The sequence below is a fragment of the Podarcis muralis genome, chromosome 2, assembly GCF_964188315.1.
Source record: "Podarcis muralis chromosome 2, rPodMur119.hap1.1, whole genome shotgun sequence".
NCBI classification, from domain to species: domain Eukaryota; kingdom Metazoa; phylum Chordata; class Lepidosauria; order Squamata; family Lacertidae; genus Podarcis; species Podarcis muralis.
In genome coordinates this window covers 95,435,896-95,448,299 of record NC_135656.1, presented here as the reverse complement: position 1 = coordinate 95,448,299, position 12,404 = coordinate 95,435,896, and the positions used below count along the sequence as shown (strand labels likewise).

Below are 12,404 nucleotides of genomic sequence, written 5' to 3'. Positions count from 1 at the left end.
ACAAATAAGGCAGAGATGCATTTTAAATAAAAGCACACATTTTACTCATGTAAAAACACGCTGACCATCCAGGGCTGGATTTAGAAGGCGGACCGGCCCCCAGGCCTTAGTTTGCCTACCCATGTTTAAGACAGAGTTTTAGAGAGAGAGAGAGAGAGAGAGAGAGAGAGAGAGAGAGAGAGAGAGATGCAAGGTACTAGACTACGTCATTTCACATAACGAATCTAGTGAAAAAGGACCAAAGTAATCAACCTAAACTAGAGATTCCAAAACTTATCAGGACCTGCAAAGCCTTTATTTGGTACACTGCCAGTAATAACCACACCTAAATGAAAGGAAATCCTGGGGATATCCTCATCGGAGGCACTACACAGCAGGCAAATGCGGGTTGTGACTCAGACTTCACCCATCACTCTAGCTTTTCTCTGTACAGGTCTTTACATGCAGCACTGCCTTTCTCATCATTAATCCAGACTCTAAATATGTCTTCCACAGATCCTTAGCAAGTGTGAACTGGCACATCTCCACGGCTGCCAATGCACAGGTTCTGTGCACGGTACAATTGAAAAGAGTGATAAAACGTCAACAAAAATGGTTGATCCAAACACCGTAAGTCAGAACATGGCACCTCCAAGATCAAATTTTTGATATAAGGATGTGGTATTCTGAGAAGTGTTTATTTGACAACTAAGAGGAAGTAGAGTAACACTAAGACAAGTTCAGCAGGAGAGAAAGAAAACATTTAGAAGACCTGTAAAGTGAAGCCACACTGATGTGGTTGAAATCTGCCAAAACACTTGAGAAACACTTCACATTTGGAACTACACAAAAAATGGTTTCATTTTCAATTGATTCCCAGACTCATTGAGTATCATATTAACTGGCCCATGCACATACATTTCCACAAGCACATCACGTTCCAAATAGATGCCCCTGCTATTTCCAAGAATTTAGAGAGTTCTTTCACCAAAAAGTAGCTGGAGCAGAATGAGAGGGGCTGGTATGTTTATGCCCAGTGCAAAAGTCTAAAGGAGTCCAAATGCAAACATGCCACTTCGCTACACTGATAAAAAAGTGTTAAGAGACAATGCATGCCATAAAGCACAGAGGCAGGAACCAGAGGAACAGAGTGAGGAAAAACCATACAAATATTGAGAATTGGTATTTTTTTAAAAACCCATTAAATCAAATATTTTGGGGAGACGGCGTATACATAAAGATCAACTATCTCCATTGAATTAAACATAACAAATCAACATTTTGCTGTTCTTCAACATTCAACATTTAAACGTTTTTGTTACAGAAGGGTAACTATACCAGCCTGACTTAGCAAAAAACAACAATAAAGACAACAGAAGAAGGCTTAAACTCATGTCATAATAAATGTGTTTGTTTTAAATGTGCCACAGAGACAATGGACTGTTTGACAGAGTCAATGCACACAAAATGTGCATTACAATGTGAAAGTTGATTCAAGTGGTTCCCACTGGCATATTATTGGGCCACAGCTTGCATCATCCCCAACCACTGTTCATGGGGACTAATGGAACTTGGAATCTAACAATGAACATCTGGAATACCACAGGTTCCCCAGCCCTGATCCGTACGCTTAAAAAGACAAGGAAGGGGGCAGATCAAACTAAGTTGTTGCACTAGCAAAAACCAGTGCAACCAGCTAGCGAAACAAGACTTTTCCTCCTTTCATCCCTGCCCGCTCTAAAACTGTTTTGGAGGGTCAGGAGAATCCCCTGGACAGTGAGGGGGCCCGAGAGAGAAGAGATTGTTCCATTTGACAAGCAGAATTGCTTGTGGTGACAGAACACTCTCCTTAGCATGACACTGAATTCCACCCAAGGTTTGCAGCAGCATGGAGAAATCCCTTGTTTTGTGTGATAAGCAGCTGCACACAAGTATCTTGCCACACACAAGACCGCAGCAAGCAAAAAGGAATCCCTGTGATAGCTGCTTCACTGCCGCCACCTCTATAGTACATAGCTTTCCAGATAAAACATTTTTAAATGTTAAAATTAGCCTAACACATCATATGTTTCTCTGGAAAAGTTTTTCAAAAAATTTGAAATGCCCTACTCAAAATGCTGGTGTTGATTCTTCCAATAGTATAGTTACGGGGGAATGTCATATATTTACTAAACTGTCTACGACCTACTTTATGTTAAATGTGCTGACAGGTAAACTGAGCATAACCTCTGGCGCTTTCAGAGATTGCTCTTATGAACACTTTGCATGTTTCTGCACGCCAGTTCTTTCTAAAAATGCTGATTCAATTACCAATATTACAGCTTATTAATTCATTCCCTAGGTAGTGGTTTGTTCAGGGATAAATGAATAAACAGTGTGCCCAGTGTGTCCCATAAATCTAAACAAAGCGAATTAACTAAAGAATAATGGTCAGGGGTCCCTTTACCTTTACCTAATGTATAGGAAACTAACTTTCCCATAAGAATGGAAAAAAACGCAGCCCATTATAAATCTATGTATATTATATAGACATATTGGCATACATATACAAGGTAAAGCTTTACAATGCTTATTAACCCAAATTACCAAACAAATTATCACTCCTTTTCAAAAACAAAAGCTTCTCACTCTCACACAGTGCAAGCTGGCTACTGACAAGACCTATGAGCACCCCATAGTGAGAGACATCAGCATGCTAGATGGATTTCTTATGGTTTTCTCAGTATTAAATACATAAACAGCCTGTAAAATTATTTTAGGGCCTTACACATCTTCTAATAGGATTTAATGTGTTTTAGAGGTAGTCTTATACCTATTTAACAAAAAAGCTTACAACATGGTTAAGAACGTATCAGGGAAAAATATAAGAGATAAATCCTCTTGGCAAAGGCTGTAATCTTTCAAACTTAATTGCTGAACTCATTAATGAACAACTGCCACTACAAGAAGAAAAACTATTGTCAGTGACTTATCAGGCTATGAGATAGCAAACTTAATTATATTGTTGTCAGTGGATTTACATTTACTTCCTTTAGGGCTTTAGTCATTCCACAGCTGTATACATATTTTTTCCCTCCATACCTGAAAAGAAACCAGATGTGCCTTCAACTGTATTATATCTTTCATATTATAAAAGATCAGAAGCAAAAACTAAACACAGCTAAAAGAAGTTTTACCTTGTGTTATCTACTTATGGAAGTTACACGCCTATAAATTAGGTAATTTATGAGCCATTCTAATAATTTGCTCACATTTGATCTGAGATTTAGCAAACATGATTTCCTAGGATGTAGAAGGATAATTTGCAGGTCCAGTTTAGCTCCTGAGGGGGCCTTAACTAATTTGACACTGTTTCATGACACTGATGGCAGGCACACACTAATGACCACACTGCAAAGTGCTCCTGTCATCCTGTCGTCTCAGTGAAGAGCAAGTTTTCTTTTATTGCCAAAAAAAGCAAACAGTGATTTTACTAATTATTCAGACAGGCTCTATAATGAGAATCCCACTGTTGACTTCTAGTATGCTAACTGCTGACTAAAAGAGCAGTCTCGCACTCACAGAATGCCGGGAGTGGAGACACACCGCTGCTGCACCAACAGAACAGCCACCAGATCAATTGTGCTGAGGAACACAACCAGAAAATACAAAAGTGGTGTAACAATGGCAGACACCCCTGCCCGCCCACCCCTGTTTCCCTAGAAACACAACCACATCCCACCAAGCTAAGACTATGCTGGTTACAATGGCCATACACTGCCCACACCAGAGGCACCAACAAACACACAACAACGTCAACACATGCAGTATGCAAGATGACAGTAGAGCTGCTCCTACTCCATCAGTCCTAGTGGCAAAGCCAGCAAGAAGCCTGCTACTGCCAGTCTAAAGTCATTCCTACAGGCAGAAGAAAGAGAAGAAAGAGAAGACATGTTAGTGGACATCCAAGGACAGCCACAAAACATACTCTAACAGCAGCAGCCTTCAGCCACTCCTTGTGAAGCAAGGCATGGGAGTTTCAACCCACAAGGAGGAAGAAGCAAATAGGACTCTCCTCTCCTCTTGGCATGCTGTGCAATGGGTAAACGAGAAGAAGCTCCTGAGACTAGAACCCACACTTGCCAGCTCCACAGTGCAGTTTCCTAACCATCCAGCCACAGCAGCAGACATCATGGAGCACATGTCTTTCCCCTGCCTCAGCACCTGGTCATAGACACCAGGAGCACAGGGGCTGAAGGAGACAAACAAACTAGCTAGAGCAGCTCACCTTTAACACCATTCATTCATTCATATTCCACACTTCTTCACAAGATGTCAGGAGTGTGAACAACAAAACTGACTTTAAAATACAAATGCATTAAGTGAAAGAGCAGATAACAAAACAGGCTAACACCAACCATAAAACTACAGAGCTGAACAGTAATAATTTCCCCAGGGTTACATACACAATCAGATTTTAAGTCGGCACTGGAACAAGAATGCACCTGGTCCCAGAGTTTGAATCCAAAGCATAACCCCATATTAAGAAAATAGAGAACCCCACCCCCACAACACACTTCCAACACCCCCAGGAAGAGCACGGTATGGATCAATAATCCAGGCCCTACATGGGACCACCTGCTGGAAGCCCATGTGGCCTGCCTACCACCACCCTTTTTGTTTGATAGGCTGGTCCAACATCCCAGCAGGACTCATTCCCATCTTCTCATTTTCACCTCTTTCCCCCTACTTCCAGCTGACTGCCTCGCACATCCTGGCAAGCAGCAAACATCCCAGTTGTGCTGGGCTGTATACAAGGTACCTGGTTTAGCAGAGACGTTGGGCCACCCCCTCTGAGCTTGTAAAGCTCTCTGCCCACCTCCCTCTGATTCCCATTTTGAGACTTGTTGATGCCAGAGCATAGTAGACTGGGCTAAAGTGATCCATATCCACCAGTCCAAAGAATACACACACATAGTACATTCAAAGCCTTTACTGATGGGCATCCAAAATAGTGTAGATTCTGAAAGGAAACTCATTGCCAACTAGTCACTTCAGTGCCTTGGGCTGTAGCTCAACAGACTGAGTAGCAGCAGGTGACATGTCTCTCATGGCACCAGCTCTCTGCTGGAAAAACATAAGTGTGTGTCATGGAGCTTGCAAAGGTACAGGAGTCTGTCCGGAGTAAGCTCATCAACAACCCCACAGGAGCATCCTGATCGCTGTTGCTGAGCTTCCAGCACAGTCTGCCACAGAACAGGTGAGCAATGGATCCTGCAGCTGTGGGAGAGCATCCTGTGAAGAGCAAGGTGAGACCCATATGAGCAGTACATAGCCTGGCCCTGGAACATGAATTCACAGTAAGTGAGAGAAGGGAAACTGAGTGGTGCTAACTGAATGCTCAGCCAGTGCCTCATGTTCCCATCTGAACAGAACAGAGCTAGTCTGTAACAATATATACCCTGTCCACCGGGAGGGGAGACGGCTAATGAAACTTGGTAGGCACAGTGACACTTTGGGCTGCAAAGTGAACGTGCTTATGAGAGTTTGTCCAATTGTGGAAATGGAGTGCCTGACCTTTGCCAAGACAGGGTTTACCTGTGTGCAGGGATGAGTGTCTCCCCTGTGTGGGTGAGACACTTCTCCCCAGATGTGGGGAGGTGTTGGGAGGGTGTTACAGCAATACATTACAGACGAGGCAGTCTTCATTTCTTAATTATTATTATTCATTGTATTTATAACCCAAAGGAAGTAGGGCATGGGTAAGCAAACTAAGGCCCGGGGGCCGGATCTGGCCCAATCGCCTTCTAAATCCTGCCCGCGGATGGTCCAGGAATCAGCGTGTTTTTACACGAGTAGAATGTGTCCTTTTATTTAAAATGCATCTCTGGGTTATTTGTGGGGCATAGGAATTCGTTCATTATTTTTTTCCAAAATATAGTCCAGCCCTTCACAAGGTCTGAGGGACAGTGGCCCGGCCCCCTGCTGAAAAAGTTTGCTGACCCCTGAGGTAGGGGGTAGTCATGGGATACAGTTATAGCAATGATCCTTTATATAGCAAGATCTCCCCCTTCGTGTGCTTACCTGTGCAAGGTGCTCTGTCCTGGGCTTCCAGGAATTCCAGCAGAATGCAGTTGTGTATGTGTGTTTCAAGTTCCAAGGTCAGGTTTCTAGGTAGAATTTTTTTAGTACTGAAGTGTTGTGTGGCCAGACTGCTTTTGTGAAAAGTGCACAATTTTTGTGTGGATAAAATGACACACACACCCCCAAGTTCGCAATCACCAAAATTATTTCTTGAGAGCTCTGAAGTGTGGGCAGCATAACATGCCCTTTCATCTGAGTTGTGGCCTCCCTGTGAAAGGTTAAAATGTTGGAGTGTGCTGTGATTGTGTGCTGTGCAACACTATTATCTGTCATAGTGATGAAGGCAGGTCTATTGTCAAACCAGGAGTGGCTATTTTTAAATCCCACCCCCACTGAAATCTATTGAAAGAAACTTATTTGCACCTAGTATGAGGCTGGTGTAAAACCGGTATGTCAAATGGAATTTGGCCATGGTCTGGAAAGGTATTGGATAGAGTGTAACTGTGCAGCTCCCCACACTACTGAAGCTGTTCCCAGCTTTAGCCGCTAATCTTGCCAGCAAAACACCACAGCTGCAGACTGGTCTACAAAAGTATCTGGGTATCTTGCTAATGTATTTCATGGCGGCAGCATAGTGGGGCTTCCACTTACAGCCACTTGGGCAGTAGAAAAATAGTTCCATCCAAGAGCAACTGGGGTTGATCGGCCATTTTAATATGATGAAAGAACACAAGTTAGTCATGGCTAAAGAACTTTACTTTTTTTTTTTTTTAATCCCCAGCTTGCATGTGGATAGAAGGGCAAATATTTCCATGATTTACTCTTCACTGACCTAATGTTTTTTCAATAGGTCTCAAGCTAAGAGCCTTGCGGCCGCAACCAAATAATATGTTGTTTATTAGGCAAGAAAGCTTTTGTAGTTATCTCCGCAAGACCTTCCCTGTAAGATCCCACAAGGTTTTGTTGCCTTAACGCTCCTTGTTCATATCATATCAGTTCTACACCAAGAAGGTGCAGAAATTTGAAGCAATGTGATTGATATATCAAACATAGCCTTGCCCAACCCTGTGCCCTCCAGGTGCTAAAATGATGGAAGTTGCATTTCAAAACATCTGGAGGGCACTAGATACAGGAGACCTGTCTTAGCCTACTCATGGTGGCATACAGCACAATCCTATATACATGTTTCCTCAATAAGAAGTACAGTGGTACCTCTGGTTATGAACTTAATTCATTCCGGAGGTCCGTTCTTATCCTGAAACTGCTCTTAACATGAGGCGTCATTAGCAAAAACACACTTCCTGCTGCGAGCGTGCCTCAGGCATGCGGTTTCCGCTCACATCCTTGGGCAAAGTTCGCATCTGGGAGCAACTACTTCCAGGTTAGCCCAACGTGTGCGCAACCAGAAGCGTTCGTATCCAGAGGTACCACTGTAGCACTGTGTTCAGTGAGGCTTACCTCCAAGTAAGAGTACTCAAGTATACTTGATTGTATCTAAGATTACAGACCAAGTGGATACAATGAGCCAAGTGAAATTTGAAAAATAGCTATAACTGATGGTGTTCCTCTCCTACAAGTAATTTTGCTTAATAGGGAAGGGCTTTTTCTGGTTCCATCAGAATGCCTGGAACTTCCGACTGCGAAAGTAGCTAGCAGTGCTTTACAGCAACTACAAACAATTGACTGTTTCAGATGTAACTGCCATTTTATCCCTTTGTTCCACTGAGGCTAGACTTCTCTAATGCTTCATAGGTACAGCTGACATTAATAACATGAAGCACAGTACCTTGTACGGAATGCAATTCCCCATCTTGTGACAAGAAGGGGCATTGGGAGATCATTAAATTAAATTTCCTTAGTCTGACTCAAGGCACAGGTTTTGATCTCTAATGTCCTAAATTGCTTTGGCTCTACATAACTTGAAAGGCCACCCCCCCCCCTCTGTTCCACTTATGTTTAACCATACTGATGACACTAATCGTATGCCAGGACTGAAGAGTGGTACAATACAGAAATATAGCCTCTGTGAAGTAAGTGGGTATGGTTGCAGGGCATCTTCAGAAGGTCACAAAGAAAAGTGGCACAAATATCAGATAATTTTGTCCATCCCAGCCCATATTTCTCACCGTAGTGAATTCTGTATTATGTAACATAGCCTATCGCAACAGTTAAGATTTAATTGACATTCTTCTTTGGCACAACCAAACTGCAAACTAAACTAAATTATCTTGGATGCTGAACCATCATCTCACCCAAACATAACTGGAATCAAATGAAGTAACAGGCCATTTGCAGAAGCACTAACCATGCTTTACCTGTTTGGTAGAACAGCCGTCTCCAGGGTTGAGAATCTGGCATGTTTAATTCCTGACGTGCACAGATAAATATCAGCATATGGGTGTGGTTGTAATCAGAATGAATGTTACGCTTGTAATTCCCATGTTGTTATGGTTAATAGCATTCTGTGCCAAAAGGTGTGAAGGTTTGATAATTAAACCATGGGTGGGATGAAAAATAATATTGAAATGCCAATGAAACTATGCACAACTCAGACCCAACACAAATATTAGGAATGATTTGTGGGATCTCAACTTCCTTATTTTCCATCCCACTTTAGTAGAAAGGTGGCTGATCACTTGCTCATGCCTCCGAGGTGTAGATAATTCTGAATGCAGTTTTTATTATCTTGTAACCATAGAAATATATTGTAAGGTGAGATGTTCCCCACACAGTGTGATGACCACCACAATGTGGTGGGCAATCAGTCATCTTCCTCTCTTTATTCATGTCTGATATTTTTGTTACATCTAAAAATGGCATTATAACTTACCTTGTAGATGGCTGTGTATGTTGTTTTTGGATGTACTAGATTAGTGTCCGCTGACTGACTCAATCTATTAGACAGAATTCAAGTCCTCTAGGTCTTCCATGACCTGTTTGGCCTCTCTCTATCACTTTGGCTCCAAGGAGCCCTATACTGTCTAAAGATTCATTTTCACAGAATAATAGCCAGCTCTATGCATTATTTCCTGTCTTCAGGTTCCCTCATACTTCTTAGGCTGCTCCTGCACTGGAATCCCAGCTTTAGCTACCCTTCCTCTAGATCCACTGTGTCTTGTCTCCCAGACACTTTGTCTTATTAAACTTTCAAGCAATCAGGTAAGGTTCCTCTATGTCCCATCTCTGCCAAGACCACACAGTCCTTGGGCCCTATGAGCTTTTAATTTTAACCAAATTGACCTAACAGGGTTGTCAACATCCTTTGGACAGATCATGCATTCTTCAGCATTTAGAATATTTGTGGACACTGTATTTTTAAACACTGCATGACATCACTGCAGCTCAATTTTTAGCTGTTCAAATGGTAAGGCTAGAGAAAGGGACTTCCTTCTTAATGTTATTAAAAAATATGGAACATGTCTGAACACCTTTAATGTTCAAGCATTTTATGGATAAACTGTGCATTAATTGCTGATAGGTAAGGAAGACAACATCCAGAATCGGGTCCCAACTTATATGAACAACTCAATACTGTACACAGACTATCCAGCTCATGTTTTGAAGGTCTGACAATTTGGATCCTGATCTCCTTTCCTCCTTTTCTTTTCTGACTTTGTCTTTATCCTGGTCAATATAGCATGCACTGACTTTTCTTTACCTAAACAATATTATTAGCAATTAAGAATTAAGCACTCCCCAAACTGAGCATGGTAGATCAAAACAAAGCAGTCTGCAGCGCAGCTCACCTCTTTACCAGCTAATTACACTTTGCAAAGCTCACAGCTTAGCTCCTTCGCCAGCTAATCAACCTGCATTCTTTAACACAGCTGTGTTGCACATTGCTTTGCTTTGATTTTTATGTGTGCTGGCATGTTTGATGACCTCAGCTACCCCTCCCCCCATTTCCTGTTACCCTCATTTGATACTTAAAGGCAGGTGGTTTTTAGCAGAATAATGCCATGTTACTCTTTTAGAAATACTCACTGAAGAAAGATGTATGACTTAACTACATTCACGAACGTATGAAAAAACACATAGCACAGGTCTGCAAAAGTGACTGAGAAGTTTTGCAAAATCTACAACACCCTGCATTTTAGAATTTCACTTATAATGAATTAGGATGGGAGGGGAAATAATTCCTCAGATTCCAAAGTGCCATTTAAAAGCTGTGAGACAAAGGATGCTTTTTCTTTTCATATTTTAATTATTCATCAGGTACAGCATTGTTTTATTGTATTAAATGTTTGATGCGGAGGGGGGAAAGCTCATTCTTTAGAAGTATAATTTGGTCCTCAACTCAGTTATGTTCTTTTAACCATGTCAAAAGTGAATTCTCTTAGATCAGTGCATATGATATTCTTTGGAACAAAGTCATTCTTTTGTAACTCAGTTTAACAGTGTTGTTTTCTTACAGTCAATTATTTAGGTGGCTCCGGAAAACAATGTATTATTATAGCTGTTGAGTCATATAGATGTGGTCTCTGGGTAGTGTTACAATTCATTACCCTTTTCTCCATATGGTTGGTATTCTGTGAGAAAACAAATACTGCCAGAACTTAACCCTGCTATGATGAAAAGTTTGCAACTGCCGAACGACTTTTAATGTAAGCAGTGATAAACATTGCTATAAATACATTTGCCTCTAGATCCCCACATTATTAGACAAATATAATTTAATAGCAGTAAATGAAATTAGAATAGGATGCCAACTCCTCAGGCAGGGTGGCGCGACATTTAATTTATACAATTAAACACAAGGGTGGGGAAGCACAAAACAAACAATGCACGCTAGGTTCAAGTATTACAACGTATGCTTTCCTTAATTTTCCAGTACCGCCTTCAGCTTCAATCAGCCAAAATATCACAGGTAGAAGACATTTAAAAGTGTTGCATACAGTCCACAGAAGCAGCTCAAGAAGCCTATATTAAGGATAGTCAGATGATGGTTTGAGTGTCACACAAGGTGCTCAGAGCAGTACAACTAAGTCTCCCTAGCAAAGAAAGAAGGGAAGTTCATTTAATGGAAGAGCTGCGTATTCTGGAAGCTAAGCAGTACTTGTGTAACTGCAGCCAAGCACCTGAAGTTTCTTCCCCCGTCTCCTAGTTACTATGAGAAAGAATAAATGGTCCCGTTCTCATTTCCCTTACACAGGAGATCTCCAAACCCTGGAGACCATTTCCTTTGGCCCCTGGTGGCCCTATCAAATTTGAATCAAAATGTGGTTAAAAACTCTTATATAAATAAGTTGCTTGTTTATATAGCAACATTATTTTACAGGGTGCTTTACCAAGTAATATATTCAAAACAATAACAACCTATGTACCACTCTAAGGCGTTTATAATCTAAATTTTGACAGTTGGGGGGAAACTAAGGCAGGAGGAAGCAACAAGTCTCTGCATGTATTTCATACACATTTTATTTTATTGCTCTTTCAATGTCATTTTGAAAAGGCAACAAACCACCAACCCTGACCATCTGCATCGGCAAGAAACACAGCTGTTACCACGGTTGTTGCCTTTAGCCCTCCACCCCAGTTAATGACCACATACTATGCAAGCAAAAGTGTTCCACAGATTGTATTCAACTCAGTTTTCCTCAAGAGTAAACCCACTGAAACTAGTGGACCTAAGTTGGTCGTGTTCATTAACTTCAATGGGTTCACTGTTAGTAAAATGTATTTGAATACCACCTTATCTTCCCCAGTCTCCTTCAGAAAGAAGGGAGATATATAAATTCAGCAAATAATAAAATAATTCAACAAACAAAGAGGTAGAAAAGCTAAACTGGCTTTCTGTATATCTCCAAGAACAATGGCTTGGGGCTGAAGGAACTCTGCTCCTATATGAACTTGTTGATGCTCAATATTGCATGGTGAAATCCTGAAGATTCAGTGGGTGATAACTGGGGAGCAGGGCAACACTCTAGTGGCACCCCATTGCGGTATGCCCCCCCAACACCTGTACATCAGGTTGCAACATTTCTGTTTTTCCAGTACCAGATAATTATTTTTTTTTAAAAAAATACTCCTCAGGCTTTCAGACTTTACAGCTGCCATTTTTATACTCTGGTTTTTATTGGCGTTCCATCCCTTTCTCTGCTGCTGCAACAGGTTTTACTTTCCTCCCCTTTGGGTGCAAGTTGGGGGTACTAATTAATTAATTCATTAAATTACAGTCGTACCTTGGAGGTAAAACGGAATCTGTTCCGGAAGTCCGTTCGACTTCCAAAACGTTCGGAAACCAAAGCACGGCTTCTGATTGGCTGCAGGAAACTCCTGCAGCCAATCGGAAGCCTTGGAAGCCCCGTCGGACGTTAAGCCAGAACAGTCACTTCTAGGTTTGTGGCGCTCGGGAGCCAAAA

At 41.6% G+C, this 12,404-nt stretch overlaps 1 protein-coding gene across 18 annotated transcripts in view; it reads right to left on the bottom strand.

Moving 5' to 3' along the window:
- The window catches only part of FOXP1 (forkhead box P1), a 526,973-nt gene that overhangs the window by 345,325 nt on the left and 169,244 nt on the right, over window positions 1–12,404 (bottom strand). The window lies entirely within an intron of this gene.